Source organism: Chenopodium quinoa, unplaced genomic scaffold, assembly GCF_001683475.1.
Source record: "Chenopodium quinoa cultivar QQ74 unplaced genomic scaffold, ASM168347v1, whole genome shotgun sequence".
Lineage (NCBI taxonomy): Eukaryota > Viridiplantae > Streptophyta > Magnoliopsida > Caryophyllales > Amaranthaceae > Chenopodium > Chenopodium quinoa.
Window position 1 is genome coordinate 3,589,686 of NW_018743510.1, and position 14,957 is coordinate 3,604,642.

A 14,957-nucleotide genomic window follows, 5' to 3' on the forward strand; every position below is an offset into this window, starting at 1 on the left:
AACACATAGCCACCCCCCTAATACTTAGCTAAAAAGATTAGGACCTGGCCGACCCTGTGCCTAACAGGCGGCTACCCTCCTTTTACTTAGCACCTACGTTCACCAAGAACTTACCAAGGCCACAGGCCGAATGATCAGACCAGGCGCCAAGCCAACTGATCAAATCTACAAAACTAATACGACCTGTCCCAACATCATAGCAGGCGTCCGACGGCATCCCTCCGGATGAAATTCGTCGCAGAGAGCAGCTCCCTTTTGGGTGGAACATTGTTCTATAAACTAATTACACGGCACCTATACGACTGTCCCCAAGGGCAACCACGTAGCCGTTTTTGAGACAAGGATAACTCTATCACTAACCAAACCAGTGGTAGCAGTTGACATCTGAGTCAGATGACCGCCTGTATTACTTGGGATAAATGCAGGGGGTACCTCTTGAGTTAATAGCCAACAAACATTGGCGAATCAAGGGGTCTAGCCGGCCTACGCCGCCTGGTACCTCTACTTCTCAAGCAAAAGTGACGGCGACTGAGTAACTCCAACGTTAACTCATAGTCACTCCCTCAAATTTGGTATGGAACCTAAAAGGTTTGAGTAGACCACCTGTTTTTTGGCTAACAGGGGCACTCAAACCCCTATTCCTACTAGGTAACCTATTGAGTTAATAGCCCACAAACATTGGCAAATCAAGGGTATGAGTCGAAGACTAAGTAACTCCTATGTTAACTTAATATTCACTCAACTTAGTATGGAGCCTAAAAAGTATGAGTCGTCCGCCTGTTTTTAACAAACAGGGGCTCTCAACCACTACTCTTGCTAGGTTAACAAATTATGAGTTAAAAGCCAACAAACATTGGCATTAAAGGGAAACAACCGGTACCCGCCGCTTGTTATCTCTACTACTCAGTTCCTTGGCGACTAGGTAATACTCTATTTACTTGGTCAGACCACTTTCCTACTTGGTTAAATTTACAAATGACAGGACCGCCTGCCTAAAAAGGATCCAGACAAAATAGTTCGAATACTGATTGGATAAATGGCCGACTGATCGTCTATCCTGGAAACAGACAACCAGTCGTCCAGGGGCATAGGCGGCGTACTAACTATCTGTACCTGTCTGCAACGTTCGGCCATGTAAAACAGTCGGTCTAGTGAACAATTGGATATTAGATATGGAATACTTAGACAAATTTGAAGCAAAACAAAAATTCATTAAAAATAAGCCGGTCATTAAAGACCAGCAAAATATTCAAAGCCCCGGCCCCCTGGCCGGGTATATACAAAGCAAACGGCACGCAGGCCGTGGAAAGAATACATAAAGCTTAAGAAGGGGGCAGTTCAGTATTAGCAGCTGCCGCCTAGTCAGCACTTTTCTTGCTTGACTCGGCTTCAGCGGCATCCTTTTTTGATGCCTTACCCCCAAGCGGCACAAGCGCCACTACCGGCTCCTCCTCCTCCAACGCCTCTTCTTCAGCAGCCGCCAGGATCTCTTGATTATATGTATCCGAACACTGGCGGTACGTTCTTTCCCAAGAGGCAAAGTCGGCACTGGGGAAGAGGCGGCCCCGGGTCATGCGCTGGATTTGAGCGGAGTCTTCCATCATCTCCCGGACCAGCTCTTTCTTCTCTTGCTCGGCCTTTTCCGAGAGCTCTTGGGTAAGACTCTTCTCCTGGGTCACCAGGCGTTCCTTTACGCTGGCCAAGGATTTCTCCATGGCTTCGTAAGAGTACATTTTCAGGCGAAGAGGTTTCAGCTCGGCCTTGAGATTTGTGATGGTCGCCTCCAGCTCGTCATTCTTCTTCTGGGCCGCCTCTAACTGAGCCCGAACAGCGGCGGTAGCCTGCGCCTGATAATAAAGAATATCAATGGTCAGTACTTCATTTTGGGCAATTTGAAACATTGCCTTATCACAGTCAGAGGCGGCCATAGCTTTTGCAGCCTTTACCTCTTTGTTCTTTCGATCAAGCGGCTTGCGAAGGCCGTTAACTCGGAGCAGGGCCTAAGTACAAAAAAACAAGCGTCAGTTTCCAAACAAAAAAGAAAACAGGCGTCCAGAAATTCAAATACTCAAAAATATGCTAAGTATACCTCAGCAAGGACCCCTGCAATCCCGTCAAGGTCAAGGGTGCCGACACCCCTGACCGCCTCCCTTTCAGCTGGAGGAACTGCCCTGATCATAGACTTGGCCATCTCTACCAAGTCAGGCTCCTGGGGGCCGGCTGCATCAAGCATAAACAAACGGATTAGACTTAGTAACAAAGGGAGCAAGTCAAATTTACAAGGACAACTTCATACCTCTAGGCGGCCTAGTTGGAGTTTTAGAAGAAGTGGTCGGCTGTTTCTCAGCCGCAACCTGTTTCCTGGCAGAACCAGGAGAGCTCCCAACAGTCGTCTTCCGGGCCTTGGGGTCCGGCTGTTGGGAAGATGAAGCTCTTGGAGCACCCGTCTAAAAAAGAAGAAAAAAGTCAGTATATGCATAAACATTCCAAAAAGAGGGTGAAAGGTTCGGAGCTCACCAAGGGTGCCCCCTTCTTGGGGGAGTCGGTTGAAGCTTGTTGCATAATAGAGGCCCGCAACATGGCCGCCGCAGTTTTGGAGGCGGTGATTTTGCTCATGGCGTCAGCTGCAAAAACAAACAGCAAAGTTAATAAAAGATAAACAACAAATGTATGGAACAATAGAGTATTCGACAGGCCGACTACCTCTTGAGCACCGACTGCTGAGGCCGCAGGCGGCCAAAATGTACTCGTCATAGAGCCACTTGAAGCTCGGGACGCAGTGCAGGGGTACTTGCTCTCGTACCCCTGAAGTAGAGTCGACCCTCGACTCTACTTTAAAAAGTCCTTTATCAAGGATCTCTTTCTTAGCCTTGGGGGAACAGGCGGCATGCTACGGCCGCCTGCGAGAAGGGGCGGATTCCTGTTCCACCTATTGAAGCGCTTGTTCAGCTCAATGTCTGAACTCTCAATGATGAGGAAGGTGCTCCGCCAGTCCTTCCACTTGTTTGCTTTACCTCTTGTCATGAGGTAGCCCCTGTGGCTTGTCAATTGATACCAGCCGGTACCGCCTGATTTAGGGGTCCGGCTGAGATAGTTCATATGGGCGAAAGCCTCGAAGCTCGGCTCCACCCCGTGCAGTTCGCACCCGGCCACATAGCCGAGTACGTTGACCTAGGAGTTTGGGACTAACTGCCATAACCCCAACTCATACCCATCCAAAATCCGCTGAACAGCCGGATGTAATGGGAAGCGAAGCCCTGCCTTGATGGTCGCCTCGTAGCAGCCAAAGCAGGCGCTATCATAACTGGAACCAGCCGGCCAGACGACTGTATCTTCTGGATCCGGCACAAACACTAGAAAATCGGGGCCCATGGTGTGGTTTGCAATAAAGCTCTCCACTTTCTCTTGCATGGTTGTGATTCGGCCCCGAGGTACCGTGCAGTAGTATGGGGTATTTAGCTCTCGGTAAGAGGCGGATGGTTCCGCCCAATTGTCCCCCTTCTCAACTGCGTGAGAAAGTCTCGCCTCTTGCAGGCGGCTGTTTTTCTCTTCTGTACCCAAAGAAGCATGGCCAGAAGAGCTTGACTCGGAATCGTCCTCCGACGAGTCTGAAGAGGACGACTCATCCCCTCTCCCGGAGGGGCCCGCCTCCTCTCTTTGAAAAGGAGCAGATTTTTTAACTGTTAAATGGGAAGGGGTCACTATGACTCCCCCCACAGAATTGCCGGCATCCAGGCCGCCTTGTTTCACTTCCACATCTGGCGCCTGGTCACATGTTTCACTAAGCGGCACCCTGTGGGAGGAGCCGTCTGAATTTGAGATCCTAGCTGTCTTTTTCGTTCTGGCCATCCTGCTCTGCATAGACACAGATACAGTCGGACTTTGTATAAAGGGCAAAGATGGGTCCGGAAAAGGGCAGGCGGCACTCCTAGTCCTAGATTCAGCCGTCCCCGGTGACCGGTTGATCACTAACCTAGGTCGTGTCGTGTGCTTCCGTGGTGCCATTTCAGAAAATAAAAAGAAAATTAAGAGTAAGAGAACTGAGTTACCTGAACGAGTGACGGTTGATGAAGTTCTGGAAATCCGGTGCAGTCGGCTTGTCAGAACAGGCGGTAGGCAGAAAAGGTCCAAAATGTCAGAGCAAGTTCAGGGGTCCGAATGTTCTCAAAAAGTTCTCAAAGTGTGAAAATGACTGAAGACAACTCTCCCTTATATAGGCGAAGTGAGAAGGCGAAGGGTCACTTTCAGAATTCAAAATTTGGGCGGGAAAATCTCTCGTCCTTTCGCCGACTGACACCTGTAGCAGGCCGTCGCCTGTTACAGTGCGACACCTGTCACAGGTAACACGTGACCAATCACGTGCCACCTGTGAGGGGCAAATGATTAGGGGATTTTGCTCCCACCAATCGGAATGCGCCACGTGGACCAATCAGGTCCTGCCAAGTGTCCCCCAGTTGGAACAGTCAGGGCTTCCCACGTGGCACGCGCTTATTCGTCCACCTTGGACCTGTTATGTCAAGACATGTGGCATACTCCATGCCTAATGGAGAAACCGGCCACCCAGGCCCAACTTCCGAGGGAAGCCCAATCGGCCCTAGGTTTACCTAAACCTAGGATGGGCACGTTTCCCAAGGTTATAAATACCTCCCTTAATCCTCATTAAGGGGAACACAAAAAAGAGAACAGAAACATTACGGAAAAAACACATTAATTACACACAGTAATAACCGGCTGATCTCGCTAACAAAGCAGATTACCTACGTTAATCACTCTCACCTAGAGAGACCTAATCACTTTAATTTCCGCATTAATTACTCCTTAATCAAGTACTAACTTAACCGTTGGAGGCGGAGCTCCCAGGAGTCTCCGTTATTTTGCAGGTACAGGCGTCCGGTTCCAGTCTCGGAATTGTAACTCTCCCGCAGGACATCAGAAAACCCCGAAACAATTATGATTATTTTAGTATTGATCAAATGGTTGGTCATTATCATGATTATTTTAATCATTCAAAAAAAAACGGAAAAAAGAAAAGGCCGGATGTGGGTATATCCCTGCTAAAATCGGCTGTATGTATGCGAGATGAGCCTTGAGATTCCCGGATGAATGGTGCATGAATGCATTACGCTATTGACGCCGGTAATTGGTACATCCTTGCTAAGCATCATGTATGTATGAAGCCTGAGCAATGAGCTCACCGGTTGGGTGATGCTCCTGTCACGCCATGGAAGCCGGCTAAGGGCACAATGATTAATGAGCAGCCGACCCCTCATGGTGATATCACAAGTCTTTGAAGCTGAGCACTTAAAGCAGTCGGCCTTATCATAAGCCGGCCTCCTAGTATATGTACAAGCATCGCTTCGAAGCAAATAGATTGGCCGCATGTATAAAGGTCAATATAACCTCATGAGATGCCATGGGAAATGGCCGAGTGTGGGGTTGGACGCTTTCCTGCGTTGGTAGGGTTTGAAGTATTGCCTCCTGTGAAGCCCTGCCTCCTGTGAAGCATTGCCTCCTGTATACATCTTGCCTCCTGTATAAGTGTTGCTTGTATGGGTTGCTCGCACAAGTATTCATCAAACCGACCCAAGGTTGGATGAAGGTCGCTTGAGTCTCACCATTCCAACCGCCTGTGGTCGCACACTACAGCGGCATAATCATACTTCAATAAAACCGTTTGTATATATGGGTCGAAGTTAAGCTACTCAAATCCAACCGTCTGGGGTATCATCAAGTAGAGCTTCAGAAGAATGCCTGGGTACCTCAGCAAATTATTGTTCTTTTCCCCGAGTATGTTGCCTTGAGCCTTGCTGCATGTATATGGGTTGATAGCGCTCCTGGCATTTGAATTCGAAGCTAACCCAGGAGGCATTTCATGGTCGCCTGTCACCATTTGAAGAGCTTGGTATCATGAGTTAGCAGGAGGCATTTCAATGCTGTCCAGCATGTTGGCATCCTCCACCGGAAGGTACCATTCTTACAAACTCTGTACGAGTATTGTGTACATCCTTACTTAGTTTTCAATACTGCATTTTACTTGGTTTTTCAAAAACATTTGATATTGGTTCAAGTCTCCCTTAAAGGCAGCATACCGACCGGGAGAGGTCTAAAAAGTATGTTGAGCAGGATTAAGTAGAACCACCGCCTGTGCAATGTGTAGGCGGCAAAATTTAAAACAATCCGTCTGCTCCAGCAGGCGTCCGGCGACGCCCATTCGGGTGAATTCGTCGCAGAGAACACCTCCCTTCCAGATGGAACATTATTCTAGCGATCAAGCGAAGGCCAATGGTCGGATGATCCTATTGAGGCCATTGGCCGGAATGATCAAGCGAAAGCCAAAGGCCAGATGATCTTATTAAAATAAAACAATTCGTCTGCCCCAGCAGGCGTCCGGCGACGCCCATACGGGTGAATTCGTCGCAGAGAACATCTCCCTTCCGGGTGGTACATTGTTCTAGCGGTCATAACTCATACGTCTTTAACCGGCTAAGGTTAAAGATACCTCACGGCTGTTTGAATGATCCATTGTAACCAAGATACAACCGGTTTTCACTGTAAAACAGTACAAACGGTAATTTCTGCAATGCGGTACCCCCAGGCTTTACCTTAAGGTAATACAGCCAGTACTCCCCGTAGAAAATTACAACCGCCTGTATTTCCAGATGGTACAAGCGGCACATGAAATCTTGGTCATAACCATCATTTCTCAAAGCACCCCAAACGGTTATGCACTCAAATGATCAAGCAACGGCCAATGGCCTGATGATCAAATAAAGGCCAATGGCCAGATAATATTGCGCAAACCCTCACTTGATGGTCGACAGTCCGCCTAGGCTGGGGCTATCAGCATAGTGGGGCTAAAAGCGATAATCGTCGACATCCGTCCAGTTCAGCGGAAATCATTATTATGATTTGATTAACTCGGAAAATGTCATACCATTTAAGGTATCAAATTTTTCAAGTCAATCAAATTTCTCCCCAATTGAACTAGACAGATGCCGACCAAAGAAGCACAAGCGGTCTCGTATTCGAAAGGAGCAATCCCTCTTTAAAAAGAGATTACTCCTTCCGAGGGGCTAATGTTTGGGGGTAAAATACCCCTAACAAGCGGACCACTGTTAACGCAACATGTGTCCCAATAGCTTGCTGACACGTGTCAGCCTTAGAGGGGCCCAAAGGGAACCAACCCTCTACTGACACGTGTCACCAAAACCCTAGAAGGGGATTGATCTCCTTCTCTATAAATAGAGGAACCATCCTCATTTATAAAAGACACAATATTCATTGAATACATATTCAATACACTCCAAACCGAGCAATCTTCATTGCAGAACCCTCCTGACTCAGGAGGGGTAATTACTATTTTCCGCACTATACTCCTCAAACATGTTCTAACTTGATCGTCGGAGGCGGAACTCCCACCCTTGGGAGTCTCCGTTCTTTTGCAGGTACAGGCAGCCAAAGGTCAATCTCGGTGTTGTAACTCTCCCGCAAGACACATCAAAAAACCCCGAAACAGTAGTCACCTTATTTTCTTGGCAAAAGATATGGAAAACATCGAATTCAATTTGATTCGATTTCTCTACAAAAATGATGTAATCAAGCAAATGGCTATCAAATCATCCAATTCTTTCTTTTCGATTTTATAATCATTGCTCAACACTTTATGCACTTTATGTATGGGCATAACTACTCAATAGTAGGTCCATATGTGCAAAGTCCTAAGGTGGGCCATATTTCTATAAAATGATGACTTTCGTGGTACATGGTTATGCCCTACCTCAAGGAGGGCCTTTCCAAGGTTGTAACATGGCTAGGCTTGGGGTTATGAAGAATGAACAGGCTCAAGTATATTCCCATAATCCCTTACTTTTGGTGCTACTCAAATTAAACCTTCCTACTTTGTAAAACAATTTCTACATTAGGTGCCTTCTTCCTTGTCCTCTCTCTTTTTTTTTCTTTCTTCTTTCTTTTTGACAAGTTTAGTTTTGGGTTTAGAACGATTTTTTTTTCTTTTGCATTAGATCTTCCCTTTTTGGGTTTAGACTAACTTTGTGTCCCCCTCTTATGTTTCGTTTCCCCAATTTTTAATTTGTATCTCTTTGCACCATTCCCATTCCAAGGTTTGGAATAATGTAGGTTGAATAAGTAAGGCTCAATTGAAGAGGCTCAAAAAGGCTGCCAAAAAGATGGATTTGTTCTAAGGTTAAAAACATGGGATCATCTTCCTGGAGTTTCAAGTTGCCTCCTGAGTTGGTGTAATCATCATATCCCTTCTTAGTGGGCCAAAAGATAGGCCTCTTTTCATTCGATAAATCTTGTTAGCCAAAGCTCATCAACACTTTTCTTAAAGTGTTGAGCACATATGCCTTTTTTGATATTGTCTGTTTGTATGTGTATTTCATTTAATTCGAGCTAATAACAACAAAGTGATTGAAAAGAGAAATAGATAGGCGCACTTGAAAATATAATTTTTTATTCATTAATTAATGAGAGTACATAATAAATAGATTCGACAGCATGAATCTCTTAGTCTATCATAGAGAAAACAAAAAGGAAAGAAACAAAACAAGACCTAGGGTGCTACATCTTGAATTGTTGACAACTTCTTGAGATTGCGTCTTCGAGCTTTGTCCGATTCCAACGTAGGTGAGATCCTCTCTAAAAATCTAGTCCATCTATATGATCATGGTTTCATCTATCAAGTCCTTTTCAATTAATGTTCCCACAGTGTAGACTTTACGAAATGTGTCTAAACCAAGGTATTGTAAATGGCACTTGTATGGTGGAGACATATTGTCTATGAACTTTGGAACAAGTTCATGATCCGGGGGTCTTTGTGAAAGAAGAGAAACCTTTGATCGCCACCTGGAAAAGAAGTCAATGAAGCCTTCTTCATCCCCTTGCTTGAGTAATTCAAGATCGCGCAAGGTAGTTGTGAGCTCGATGTTATCTCCATATTGGGCTAGAAACGCTTTTACAACATCCTCCCAAGTGGAAGTTTGTTTTCCATCGAGGTTATAAAACCATGATCTAACAGTTGGGTCCGTAACCTTAAAGGTTGGTAAATCCGTAGTTAAGAACTTTTCAAGGAGAGTTTTGCCACTAGGTTGTGGTGCAAGCTCATAACTAAAGAACTTAGTCCCTGAGCTAGCTCGAAGGACAAGTTTCTCCAAGCCCTCTAGTCTTTCGGCTCTTGCTTTTTCTTGTAGAATGTTTTCTTTTTCTTTCTCTGCTCTTATTTTAGCCTTTTCTGCTTTTCTATAAGCCTTCATTTGGACTTCTTCTTCTCGTAGGGCCTTTAGGTTTTGGAGTTCCTCTCTAAATTTCTCCAATGCTGCTTTGTCACCCATGATTGGACTAGGATGCGAACGTGGAATATGACCTAGTAATGTGTATCACAAGAAATTGAGTGCGTTCACTAGAAATTGAGTGCGTTCACTTAAACCTTTTCTGCCAAGCATTTAAACAACGAACAAAAGTCAAATTTGATTGTTTTTTTAATCCTTTTAATACAAATTCACTTTAAGCAAGTTTGTTGATGAAGAATGTCAAAAAATTCACAAACAATCATTAATGGAATGTCATGATTTGTGTTGACTTCAACAAGGTAATCATCTAAAGATTTTACTTTAAGTGGACTGTCTTCGAAAAAGGTAGGAGAGAAAGAAAAGGAAAATTGGATTGAAAATGCTCATCAAATTTTTAGAAATATTAATCAACCTTAATACACTCCTCAAAATGATCAATATACTAGAATGTGGTATTTGTTGATCATTTAGATTACAATATAGATCTTTATTTTTTATATTCTCATATTGCTCATCTTTAAAGGATAATTACTATAAGTTTAAATAGAATGGTTGCCTCCGAACGTAAAACCCAAGAAATAATTAAATCATTTTCTCATATTCTTCATTCATTATTCTCTCTTCTTCTTTTTTTGTTGAGAATAATAATTTTATTTTTTGAGTTTCTCTTTTTGTATCATACTCTTTTTTTTTTTTTTTTTTTAAGAACAATTTCTTGATTTTTTTTTCGCTCTATTTCTCTTTTTTTTGTGAGGCAATCATCCCAAGTAAGGTTCTCGGGATTTTCTTTTTAAACCATAGAAGAGGTATATAAATTATACTCTTAAATCAAGGTTGATTAATTAGAACTAAAAGATGACAACCATGAAAATAAGCACGTTTAAGAATGGGAATATTAATGACGTCCTATTAAGGGATGCGAACTTCTAATGACGAACCTTATAAGAGGTAGTGTCATTAGTTCGATTAAAAAGTACGTAAAGGAATCATCATAATCCAAAATAGTATCGCGCGCAATTTTTCGTCTTACACTAAGGTGGAGAGTGCAATTTCGAGAGTAGCGCCTGCCACATGCGGTTTTTTTTTTCGAAAACGCAAAAATAAAAGAACGATAAAAGACATGTTTTTAGATTTTTTTTTTTTTTAAGAAAAGACGAACAAAGTAAAAGCAACTAAGTTAGACAGCCTTTTTAGCCACAGAGATATTATTAGTACCTACTTAACGATTAACCTTAAAGCGGTAATATCGTTCTCTCCGTATAACATTGCTCGTAATGAGTCAAAATTAACATTAAACAGTGGGCGCGCACAAGAACCAGAGTTGCGCGAAGGAGCTGCGCGCAACTTCTGGACTTGCACTTGAGGGCGCGCGCCACCTGACTGGTTCAACATTTTGAATTTTTTTTTTTTTCAATCGAAACGACCTTTTTTTAAAAAAAAATGATTTTTTTTTTTCTGTCGAACCACATTTTTTTTCGAATTTTTAAATATCTCTAGGTAACAAGTTGGAATTAATTAGATTAGACATGAAGCTTATAAGCACATATTAATGTAGTCACATAAGCACATAAAAGGAACCGTCAAAGCATACAACGTCACTCTATTGTCAAGGCTTGGGTGTCCAAAGTTAACATATCTTAAGAACGATGCATGAATCAATCACTCAACGTGTTGACCCATGTCATGATTCTCCCAACATTTTGTTGGCGATATGGGTGGGATGATTGTTATTGATTTCGGGATGGAAGCCTAGTGTTGGCGACCCCTAGTCAATGAGCCAATCCCCAATGGTTAAAGTGTGCTATGATTATGCATGATGCAATGTTGCTTATTTGGTTTTTACTTTTGTGAAAAAGGAAGATATTACGCGTTCAAGCCTCGCTCTCTAACTAGAGATTATCCAAGTTAGCCTTCGTTACAACTCATAGGTAACCTAAGTTGGAAACCTTGAACCATAACCAAAAGCTAATCTTGTAACCTCTAAGTCCCCAATGGAGTCGCCACGGTGAGGAGGGTAGCCCGTCGTTGGGAATCCATTTCCTCTATGCCCATGGCCCTTTAAAGCCTAAGACTTTACACTCTTTTTAAGGTGTGTTAGGATTTGGATTCCTGACTGTTTGGGGGACCTTGAATAGAATTGATTCTATCATTACGCTTTTTTGTAAGAAACTAATAGGGAGTCGCCAATGAGTTTTAGGAAAACTCATAAACCTCGTTCATGTCTTTCTCCAAATAGAGTTCAAGGGATATTTAGCATGAATCATAGGTTTACCTATGCCCAAATTGGTCTACTTATAACAGAAATGAGTTCGAGAGCGAGGGTACTAAAATAACGTTCCTTTTAGGGAGGAATCGCTATTCTAGCCCAAGTGCGGCCTCTACTAGCTCTTCCTTTTTTACAATTTCATCACCAAATAATATATGCAACGAGATACCTAAAACTAAGTTAATTGATTTTATTTACAAGCATTAATCACATAAACATTACATTGCAACGAATGTCGTTATTCTTTGTTATTCAAATTCGTGAAAAGAACAAGATATAAACAATATTTGCCTTGACTTAAGTGATAAAACAACAATTAATTGTTGCAATTCTAGTCTTTAATTAACGCAAGATACTATGTGAAATTATTTAATTAAAAGTTTGTTTAAAGTGATCAAACAACACTAATTAATTTACTAAAGTTATTTAAACAAGAAAAAGAAAAAGTGATTTATCTAAGTGTTCGTGAATTTACCACTTTTCCTTTCTAGATCTTCATTTAGAACACTTATGGACCCCTTCTTGTTCGGGAACCTCCACCGTAAGAACAAAACAATTAAAGGGTGAGTGTTTAGGACAAGAGGGATGATTATTGCATAAGTTCACAAAGTTATTGCTGACTTTTTAGGCTAATTTCTGTGTGTTAAAAGCTTGTATTGAATCTCTATTTATAGGGAATGGGTGAGTTTAGGGTTTTGGATATTCTGCTGCAACAGGTGGCACGCGCAACCGCAAGTGATTTAGTCGCACTACTCTAGGTAGCGCAACCTATGGTCTTGCGCGTGGCTTTATGGTAAAATTCGATTCGGTATATTTATGAAATTCTAAATCTTCCGCAAGCGTACCTCTGGAGGTTGCGCTGGGAGTCACACGCATCTTTGTGAGTTACGCACGATTTTTCCTACGGCAGCCCTAGATTTTAACCTAGGCGCTTCTAAATTCGTCAAAATTAGGTTTAATCTCGGGATTAGGCCTAATTTCTGATTGGGCTTATTATTAACAAGCTTTGGTTCATTTCGTTTGGGTCAAGCTAGTTGGTTTTATGTGTTTAGGCCTTAAAAAGTAGTCCATAAGCATTCCTTACTCTAATCTAGCACAAAGATTGAATTATTTATCGTCATAGCACTTCCGGTCGGGACAGGGGACCAAAAGTAGATGTCTACACACATGTAGGGTGGAGGTGAAATTCCCTACTGAGACTGACTATAGATTTGAAGCTCTACTCTAAGAAAATTTATGGGGGTACTCGTGGCAAGCAGACTTGCAGCAGCTCAAAGACATGGATGGACCCACCTCTTGACACTATAAAAATAGATTGTGATGCTTCTATTAATGAGAATGGTTGGGTTGGAGTTGGGGTGGTGGCTAGGAACGCTACAGGGGTTGTTCTTTTTGCTGCTACAAGGAGGGTCCGTGGCTACTAGAAGCCGATCATTGCAGAAGGGAAGGTTGTAGTTTTGACAGCAAAGCTAGAAAGAAATTAAAATATGGGCTCAAGAAGGTTAACATTCACTATTTTTAGTTAAAATTCAACAATTTTCAATTTGGCAAACAATTACAATGCCCATTATAATATCATTTTTAAAAAAAAAAAAAAAAAAAATCAGAAATGTCAAGTTATCAATTCCAAAAATATAAATCAGAAGCCCTAACTCACTAATTGTGTAGAATAAATAACAAATCATCAATTTCAAGCAACATCCACACTAATTTGATAAATTAATTAACATAATCAACTAATTTAAGCACAAAATCAACCCACCAACTTATGGAGAATGAAATTGAAAACTTCAAATTCAAATTTAAATATGAAAATGACTTAAAGTTATTTGAATTGAGAGACTGAGAGGTGCTCAAGTGCGGTTGGTCAAGTGGTGGGAATGATCGAACAAAAGGTCTGTGGCAGTTGGCGAGGCGGAGGGTCAAAACGCTCGAACAAAAAAGGGAGACGACACCACTTGATTTTCGAAGAGAGAGAGAGAGGAAGGGAGGAGGAGCGTGCTTTAATTTAATTTGTCAATTTGTATATTGAATCATTGAATGTTTAATCTTTTTCACGTGAAGAGAGAGGAGCTTTTTTTTTTTTTTTTTTTGCTTGGTCACGTGACCCTTCGTGTACAAGGGTGGGCCCGCCACTGCATGTGCCAAGAGGAAAAATAAAATGGGAGCAAGAAATCAAACACTGTCGTTATAAACAAACTAGAGATTTCAGAAAATTCATATTCATCTACAAACATGCTCATCCTCTCTCTTCCTTCTTAAAAAACTCCCTAAAATGGAGCTCAATACTCCAAAAAATTTATACCAAAACTTCCAAAAAGCTCAACAACTTGAGGCTACAGGTCCTCATCACCACGACCATTAGCAGGCTACTGGCAGCATCCAAGCCACCACCAGCAACCGGTCGGCAAGCCGTAACGCCACCAACTGCTGGCAGTGGGAGTCGTTAGAAATTAACCCTCCGTGTTCCAGAAGGTCTTATTTTAACCCCCCTATGTCCTACAATTTTATTTAAGCAAGATTCCTTACTTCAATTCACTCCTTCAAAGATGATGAAAAGCTGTCAACTTTTCATATTGGTTAGTAATTACATGGGGTATTGGAGAGTAGTGGAGCTTTTCTCACTTTCTTTCGATTTCCCCTTGTTGCAATTCGTCTGCTTCACTTTTTTTTATTATTTTTTTTGTATTTTTTTGTTTTTTATTAATTTTACTTTATATTCCTTAAAATTTAATTAGGAGTAGAAAATTGCATATAGTCAAGGAAAAAAGAAAAAATAACTTTATAAAATAAGAGGCAAATTAAATTTATGTGATGAAAAATTTATTTTCATACTTCCGGCCATGAATTTCCTACCATTTTAGGTGGCCTTATTCTCAAAAAATAAAACGTAGGCCGACCATCGAGGTGACATTTTTAAGAATGCCGCCCGTCTATATAGGCAGCTTAAAATACAATCTTTGCATTGCCCTCTATAAAGGTGGCTGATTTGCTTTGATGATATTTAGTCGCCGTGATGACATTTACTAGTAGCGGTGGTGGCAGTATCTTTATCATTTATTCCTCTCTTATTAGTATCCGGAGGAGGGGCTTCGATTTCAGTTGGTGGTACTAGGGGATTGTCATTGAGGTTAGGAACAACTTGTGGAAATTCAACGGCTTCGGCGGGGTTAGTGTTTCAGGCTTGATTTGTACTCCCTCGGGCTGATTGTATTGTACCACAAGGTATGGCATTATGCTCTACTATGAAATATATATTTGAGAATGATACTTTATTCAAAAATGTATTGACGCCACTAATGAATAATTTGATAGTTGAATTTAAATTTAAAATCTGAAAAAGCAAAACTACCTTTTAAGTGAATTGAGCAAATTGGTGTTGA